Genomic DNA, 8,042 nt, shown 5'->3' with positions numbered 1-8,042 from the left:
TCATGAGTAATCTGTACATAGACCAAGAGGATGTAGTTTCAAAAGAACAAAGGGGTACTGCATGGTTTAAATCAGTCAGGGTTGTATGCTTTCATTATAATTAATCAATTTGTATGCTGAGCAAATAATCTGAGAAGCTGGACTATATGAAGAAGAATGTGGAATAAGGATTGGAGAAAGATTCATTAACAGCTTGCAGTTTGCAGATAACACCACATTTCTTGCTGAAAATGAAGATGACTTGAAGCGCTCACTGATGAAGATCAACGACTACAGTCTTCAGTATCTATTAACACCTCAACAGAAAGGAAAAAAAAAAAAATCAAAACTGGACCAATAAGCAGCATCCCCCCAAAAATGGAGAAATAATTGAAATTGTCAAGGATTTCATTTCATTGGGTCCACAATCAATGCCCATGGAAGTGGCAGTCAAGAATCAGACATCATATTGCACTGCACAAATCTGTCACAAAAGACCTCTTTAAAGCAAAGATATCACTTTGAACACTAAGGTTTTCCTAACCCAAGCCAACATATTTTCAATCATCTCATGTGTATGTGAAGGCTGGACAATGAATATGGAAGACCAAAGAAGAATTGATGCCTTGGAATTGTGGTGTTGTAGGAGAATACTGAATATTGGACTTCTAGAAGAAAAAAAATAAAAAAATCTGTCCTGGAAGAAGCACAGCCAGAATGCTCCTTTGAAGCAAGAATGGCCAGAATCCATCTCTTACTTTGGTCATGTTATCATAAGAGACTATACCCTGGAGAAGGATAGCATGCTTGGTGAGGTACTGGGTCAGCGACAAAGGCCCTCAGTGAGATGGACTGACACATGGCTGTGACAGTGGGCTCAGTCTTAGCAATGATTTTGAGGTGGTAATAACACGGGACAGTGTCTCACTCTGCTCCACCTCCCAGGGTCATTAATAGTTGGAACCATCTCAATGGCACATAGCAACACCACAACTATTATGTCCTAGACTTTTTGCTAAGAACTGGGAAATAGAAATCTAAATGGGACAAGTGGCCCAATCCCACCCAGGGTGCTACAAAGAAAGACATGACAATTTGCTTCTGAAAGGTCACAGCCTTGAAAATCGGTGGAGTGCATTTCTAGCCTGCAACATAGAGGGGTCTGAATAAACTAAACGGGAACCAAAAAAAAAAAAAAAAACTATATACATTTTATATATGAATAAAATAGCTACTCACATCCCACTAGTTCCTCATGTTCTACTTTGTGAAATCATATAACAAGCATTTTTAAGATACTATGTAGTGATCCACCATTCATCTGTTGCTTTATTGTATTATGGTGGCTTGTGGTTTGCAGTGGTTTTGGAAGCTATGCCACTGGCATCTCAAATTCCAGTAGGGTCAGCAATAGTGGACAGGTTTCACTGGAATTCTAGAGTAAGACTAGAAAGATAAAACTGGTGATTTATTTCTAAAAATTTGACCAGGGAAAACCTTATGAATAGAGGCAGAACATTGTCTGATGGAGAAGAATATTAAATATACCATGGACTACCCAAAAACTGAACACATCAGTCTTTGAAGAATTAGAGGCAGATGCTCCTTAGAGGAGAGAATTGTGATACTTTATTTCAATATTTGGACATGTTACCAAGAGGCATCTGTCCCTGGAGAAAGTCATCATGCTTGGAAAAAATATAAGGTCAGCAAAAGAGAGGAAATCCTTCAAGATGGATTGACACAAGATGTAACTATGGCTCAAATATAGCAACGATCGTGAGTATAGCACAGGACCAGTCAGTATTTCTTTCTCTTGTACATTGGGTCACTATGAATTGGAACTGACTCAACAACATCTAACAGTAATAACAAGGAATAATGTCATTATAAATAATATTATTAGTTTTAAATATTTCTCTTACTCCAACTGAGCATCTACAATCTCATGAGTTATAAAATAATGGCCCGGTGTGCTCACTGTGTTAACAGCATTTGCAATTGTCTATCTGCTGAGAGGTTAATTGCTCTTAATTTGCTTCTGTGCTTTATCAGAGTCATGAAATCACCTATTTAGAGAAAATCCCTGCTGTTCTTCTCTCTTCTCACTTTACTCTTGTTCGTAGATTCACTTTCTATATTTCACTCTTTTTCTTTGATTATAAAGTATGAGTTCAGCCAGAATTGTATTAAGAAATATTTTCCACTTATAAATTATATATTTTGTAAAATGACAACCTCTTTCAGCCTCAGTGTCCTTCTCTGTGCAAGAAGGGAAATAGTTTGTCTTCCAAACAATCACTTAAAGAATCAAATGATCAATGCATGGAAAAAGACCTAGACAGCCATTCAAGAAATAATGGGTGCAGAAAATAAATTGATATTTATTTTTCTTTTTATGGAACTAAAACTCTTAAACCTATGTTATGTCCTCTTCAGTAGTGCAGGTAGTCCTCCCTCAGCTTAGGACATATTTGACTTATGATGATGTGCATTTACAATCTTTTTTTTTTTTTTTACATATTACCATCAATAATAGGTACTGCATAGTGTTGCAGAGCATAGCTTGTTGATGTTATCATTCTCAGATGTTCTGTGTATCTGGAGTTTTGCATTTTTCTTGGAGGAAGTTATGGGAAAAGACATGAATGAAATATAGAAAAAAATTGCTGAGTTATATGAACAATACTCAAGCATTTTATGAGGATAATCTCATGGACTAGCTATGTGACTAAATCCATCATAGAGAAAGAATGTTGAATTTAGAACTTAATGCCATCAATGTGGAACAGCTCATTGATCACATAAAAAGATAATTTACATATAAGGACTTTGAAGAGGAACAAAATGATTTTGAAGAGGAAAGAAATACTGATGAAGGAAACAATGAGGAAGAAGGAGGAGAGAAGTTGTTAAAAGAGTTTACAATGAAAATACTGGCTGATTTTTTTTTTTTTTTTCCTAAGCTAAATCAGGGGCTTCAATTGCTTGAAAGCATAGACCCAAATGCTAATCACTTTGCTATAGTTGATAGGCAGATGCTGGAATCAGTGAGATGTTATCAAAAAACAAAAGAAAAAAGAAAAGGACCCTAGAGACAATTCTCAATAATTTTTCTGACTGGAAATACCACCCCTACTCCCAGGGATAATGCAGATAATCCAGAGCCTTCCACAAGTGGCGTTATTACCACATCTAACTCTTCTTTATTGTTGGAGTAAATTTTTAAGATTTGTGTGTTTTTCATGTATTCATGTATGTATTAAAAAGTATCTTTGAGTTTATATATAATGTTTCCAGTGGCCAAAGACAAGTAAAAATCAGATTAATAAAGATACTGAAAATAAAAAACAATAATAATGAAGACTAAAGAATGAAAATGATGCATTTACCTTATGTCAGAACCAAAATACAATGGAATCTTTGGAACAGAACCCAGCACTTGACAGAGTTCCTTCACCATAGACCTTCCCAGTGCTACACATCATCTAATATCCTGACTGCTGTTTCCATTGGTGTCCATTGTATAACCAAGCAATGTGAATTCTTTGATAACCTCAATCTTCCCTCCATTTATAGTGATGTTGCTTATTGGTCTAGTTGTGAGGATTTTTGTTTTGTTTATATTGAGATATAATCCACACTGCAGACTGTACTCTTCAATCTTTGTCAGTAAGTGCCTCAAGTTATCCTCACTTTCAGGAAGCAAAGTTGTATCATCAGCTTATCTCAAGTTGTTAATGATTCTTCCTCCAATCCTGATGCCATGTTTTCCTTTATATAGTACAGCTTCTTGGATTATTTGCTCAGAATAGGAGCTCTGGTAGCATAGTGGCTAAAGCACTTGACTGCTAACCAGAAGGCTGGCGGTTCAAATCCACCAGCCACTCCTCGGAAGGAAGGTTGGGCAATCCTACTTCCATAGTGATACTGCCTCGGAAACCCAAGGAGGGGTCGCTATGAGTCGGGGCCAACTCGACAGCACATAACAACCACAACAACAACATAGATTGAATAAGTATGGGAAAAGGATACAACCCTGATGTACTCCCTTCTTGATTTTAAACCATGTTGTGTCCCCTCATTCCAATCAAACGACAGCCTCCTGGCCAAGGTAAGGTTCCTCATGAATACAATCAAGTGTTTGGGAATTCCCATTCTTCTCAATGTTATCCATAATTTGTCATGAACCATACAATGAAATGCCTTTGCATAGTTAATAAAACACAAGTAAACATCTTTCTGGTATTCTTTGCTTTGAGCGAAGATCCATCTGATAGCAGCTATGATATCCCTTGTTCCATGCCCTTTCTCTCTCTTTCTCTCTCTCTCTCTCTCTCCCCTCCCTCTTTATATGTGTGTGTGTGTGTGTGTGTGTATACATATACACAGACATACTGCTTTCAAGTCGGATCCTACTCATAGCGACCCTTCCTTGTGTTTCCAAGGCAGTATTCCTGTGGAAGTAGATTGCCCAATGTCCCAATGTTCCTTCTGAGGAGTGGCTGGTGGGTTTGAACTGCCAGCCTTCTGGTTGCCTAAGGCCTTAAACACTCTACCACCAGAGCCCTCATATGTTGTTGTTGTTATGTTGTTATGTACTGTGGAGTCATCTCCAACTCATGGCGATCCCTTATATATATAAGCACTCAGATCCAATGGAAGCAAATGATTTGAAGTAGACTAGATACATAGAACCTTATAAAGAGAAGATAATGGCATAAACTAGAAGACTAACCATTGGCATGATTTACCTCTTCCCTCCTTCTAACTGAAATCAGCTATTATCAGGTCAAAGGTGATCTCTGGCCCTACCACCATCTGCAGGCAAGATAGCTTTTGAAATTTAAATTATGTCAACTTGGCTTCAAACAGAAAGCATTAGCAAATTTGGATGAAAACAAGTCCTGGTGGGATTAATTTGGGGTCAAGAATTATTTTACAGTTAATATTTGATTTCAGGGTAAGAGAAACCTTGAAATCAATGTAAGATATCTGTTATTAATTTTTCTCTCTGACAGCTCATAATAGTTAACTACTGTAATAAAAAATGAAAATTCCCCAATCTAATGTAATTCACTCATTATCATATACTTAGAAGACTTCACAGATAGGGTGGCATTTAAACTGGGTCTTGAATTATGCATTAAAGTTCACAAAGCAGACAATTGAGACAATGGCATTGTTGGCAGAGGAAGCATCCTACACAGGGCCCAGTGATTTCACTTCACATGTAACCCTTACCCTTAGGGAGTAGTGACTACCTCCCTGCATCTGGAGTAAGATTTATACATAGAGGCTGAAGTAACAAAGGGAATCAAATTACATAACGTATGGGATGATGTACATTAGTTTTCAATTTTTTCTGTTGTCATTTTGGCATCACAGGAGATGTTTATGTCTTTCAAGGATCAAAATCAATTTTTGAAAAGATGGGACAATAGAAGGGAGAAAATAGGAGTAGGATGACTGGTTAGATGATTAGTTCAGAATCTTTGTTAACCAAATACTTGCACAAAGCTAGTGGGAATGTGAATTAGTAAAAGCACATTTTAAAAATTGGTTCTGACTTTTTTGAGATATAATATTTCAGGATAATGGTCACCCAAATATGTCCATACTCCAGTTTCTTGAATCTGAGATAATCTTACCTTACATGGCAAAAGCTGATTTTTAGATGTGCTTTAACTGATGGGTCTTGAGAAGAGAGATTATCCTGGATTATTTGGTGAGCCCAATCTAATCTAAACTAAGGATCATTTTATGGATGAGGTCGTACAGTTAAAACAAGCAAATAGCCAGGAGAGATTTAGAGAGAAACCTCTATTATTGTTTTAAGCCATCTAGTCAATTCCAACTCAAAGCAACCCTACATGACATAGTAGAACTACCCCACAGGGTTTTCTAGTCTATAATCTTTACAGAAGGAACCTTGGTGGCACAATGTTTAGGTTAGAACCTAGCATGGGCCAAAGGGAGAAGAGACCTTTATTTGCTCTTGTAAAGCTGGTGGTGGGTTTGAATGATTGACTTTCCTTTTAGCAGGTGGGCATGGAACCACTGTACCACGGAGCTCCTTGTGGAGGGCCTCTAGAAGCTGAGAATGACTCCAGCCAGTTGCCAGTGAGGAAATGAAAATTTCACTCCCATAACTTTACAGGATGGAAGTTAGCTAACAATTAGAACAAGGTTGGAAACAGAGTCTCTTCTGGAGACTCCAACAAGCAATGCAGCCCTGTCAACTTTCCAATGTGGCCTTGTGGAACTCAGAACACAGAAACCAGCTAAGCACGCAGATCTATGAGAAAATGAATTGGTGTTGCTTTACACTGCTAAATCTGTGGAATCTTGTCATGGTAGTAATAGATAAATAGTGATGTATTCATGCAATGGAGTATTACTCAGAAAAAGTGAAAAAGAAGAAACAGTACAAGGAAATATGTCAGAAACAAAATAAAAAGAATAGCAAAATACTTTGCAGAGTAATAATGATTATGCATTTCAGAAAACTACAATCCTCATTGTCCACAATTCTAACAGTCACTTACTGGGTAAATATTCTGAATTAGGCATCACTTTCTTTAAGTATTTTATCTCACAATTGTTAAATTGTGTGGGAGTTCTGGTAACATAGTGCCTAAGGTGCTTGACTGCTAACCAAAAGCCTGGCAGTTCAAACTCAACAGTCACTCCTTGGAAGGCAGGTTGGGCAAAATACTTCCATAGTGATACTGCCTCGGAAATCCAAGGAGGGGTCGTTGTGAGTGGCATCTAACTCGAAGGCACATAACAGCAATAACAAACAAACAAATCATGTAGAATAATCTAATTCTTTCTACTATATTATAATGACCCCCAACTACCAAAGGTGCTATCTGCACTATTTTCTCTGTACTTTCTAGGGTAGATTTGTACCAGAAGGTCATAGAATGCCTAGTGGCTTAGAACTCAGATTTGGAGCTAGACCTTGATATGATTATTAGCTCACAACTTATTAGGTGTACGCTTGGGAAATTTGCTTAACTTCTCCCAAACTCAATGACATCACATTAAAACAGAGAACAATGAACCATAGTAGTGGTGTTGTATGGAAAAATAAAAAATAAAAATAGGTAAGATCTCTAAGGTACACGAGGTGTTTAGAACATATACATACTGCTGTTGAGTAGACTCTGACTCACCATGACTCTCTAGGACAGAGCATAACTGCCCCATCAGGTTTCCAAGGAAATAGATCTTGGATGAGGTTGCCTCATCTTTCTTCTCCAGAGCAACTAGTGGGTTCTGACTGCCAGACTTTTGGTTGAATGGTTTAACCACTACACCAGCGGAGCTCCTTGTCTAGAATATAGTAAGCTCTTAATAAATGGTAGTTTTTTTCACTATTATTAATATTTTATAAATTTCCTCTTATCTCCTAAATGTATATATTATATTTTTAAGACAAAAAATTATTTTCCTTCTTCCTGCCTGGAATGGATTGGGCATCTTTTTAAAGAGTATGAAAAACAGATACTTAGAACATGTGAGATTTTTCTCTCCATAGACATCAAAGTACATGGGTAGTATCTCGGCAGGGGAAGTTGTATAATCACCATAGGAAGTCTGTAACCATTATTTCCAAAACATCAGCCAAGTAGGAGCTCATTTACCTAACAGGACACAGGAGGATGGATAGCTGATACTTTACTGGGTCTAAATTAGTATTTAAAACTAATTAGTTTCTCATACCCAATTATAGTGCATTTTGTCCTGTGAGGGTATAGTACATTCATAGGTAATATAAAAATGCATGACTATTTAGATAACATGATTTTATAATTTAGAATGCTTATATTTGTAATCAGATGTGAGTTATGAATACAAATTTATGAATAATTGTTCTCCCTGACAAGCTATCAGGTTAGACATTCCAACAGCTAGTAAGAAAGTGTACTTACATAAAAGACCAACACTGGAGTATACACACAACCTCTGTGGTGTCTACATCGAAAGAAAACACATTAGGCCATAAATACAAACAAACATTTTAATGTTTTATTTTGTATCTTTAATTTATAGTT

The sequence above is a fragment of the Orycteropus afer genome, unplaced genomic scaffold (genome assembly GCF_000298275.1).
Source record: "Orycteropus afer afer isolate SDZICR_OR568_19922 unplaced genomic scaffold, OryAfe1.0 scaffold01149, whole genome shotgun sequence".
NCBI classification, from domain to species: Eukaryota; Metazoa; Chordata; class Mammalia; order Tubulidentata; family Orycteropodidae; genus Orycteropus; species Orycteropus afer.
The sequence above is the reverse complement of the archived record's forward strand: the minus strand, read 5'-3'. Positions refer to the sequence as shown.